Raw genomic sequence first — 1,480 nt, forward strand, 5'->3', positions numbered from 1 at the left:
ATAATTGTAGTGAAATACCACAAGAAGGTCAGGTGGCCTTACCTATCCCGCTATTGTTTTAGCTGCACAGCTAATAATTGTAGTGAAATACCACAGAAAGGTCAGGTGACCTTATCTATCCCGCTATTATTCTTTACCATTTGTGCTAAAATGGCTTAGCTGGGTAGCTAACTCGTTTAAGCTAATAACTTTAGCACGGGTGCTAAGTATTTAGTTATCCCTCCAGGAGCAACTTTTTTTAGCAGTGCAGCTAAAATTTAGCTGTACAGCTAATACTTTTTTTCCGTGTGGCCACGCGGGAGGATAGCAGGGCGCGTCCAGGGCAGCTGGCCGCGCGGGGCCGCCGAGGCTTTTGCCCCTGAATGGCGGCGCCCCCGCGGAAACCGACCGAAAAAAAAAATCGCAGCCTAAATTTCGAACACCACGACGACTTAGGGGCGGAGACAGGATGAAGGGCGGGTCGGCGAGGTGGGCAGCGAATGCGAAGGGACGGGGAGGCGCGAAGCGAAACAGAGGGGGATGAGAAACTGCTGCGCGCGGGGCGAAAAAAAAAAAGTGGGCGTGGTGGTCGTGGTTCGTAAAAGGTGGTGAGATGCGGACGATCGAACAGCACTCGAAAGCAATTAGCGCAAGGCTTCGTTATTAATCCTGGCGCAGCCCCCGCCACCTGAGCGCGCCACGCCACGCCACGCCACGCCACGCCACGCCACGCCGTGCCACGCCACGCCGCGCTTTTTGCAGACCCACTCGTATTTAACGAGGCGGGAAACAGGCGTCGCCGTGCCGTACCGCGCGCAAAAAGGACAAATTGGCGGCGAGCGCGTCGTGGTTCGATTCCCGCGTCGACCGGCTGCTGCAGGACGACGGCGTGGACGCAAATGTAGTGCAAGTGTAGCCACCGCCCCCTGCACGCAGCAGTAGTGCAGCCCACTTTACCCACGACGAGCAGCCGACAACACGGATAATCCACACTTCCTTGCACACACAACGTTCCATTTGCATACTTTGTCCGCCAGAGGGGGACGCTAACCAGATAAACACAGAGTCAAAATGTGGTGGGTATATTTTTTTACTGCGAGCAGGGGGATTCAATAACTCGATTAAGGGCTCGATTGATTGAAAATTAAAACGACGCCGCAGCGGCGCTCTTTCGCGAAATCAATCCGACGTCGAGAGGGACGGACAGCTCCTCCTCGGCGGCGGCGTCCTTTCCTATTGTGTCATTCCCGCCGGCGTGGCGCAAAACATCGTTCGTGTTCGGCGGGATGAGATCCGTGACCGGGCGTGGCAGAGACTCCGTGGCGCGGCGGTAACGGTGACACTCAATCAATTAGCCCACAGGACATAAATCAATTATTGCCCCTTTGAGGCCGGGCGGCGGACCGACGGCCGAGCCGACCGCCCAGGCGGGTCCCGTCGTCCAGCCCTGCGCCGGGCTTCACCTGCTGCGCGCCGCGGGGAGGAAGGGAGCGTGGGGGGG

This window comes from Frankliniella occidentalis, unplaced genomic scaffold (assembly GCF_000697945.3).
Source record: "Frankliniella occidentalis isolate FOCC.00 unplaced genomic scaffold, Focc_3.1 Scaffold217, whole genome shotgun sequence".
Classification (NCBI taxonomy): Eukaryota; Metazoa; Arthropoda; class Insecta; order Thysanoptera; family Thripidae; genus Frankliniella; species Frankliniella occidentalis.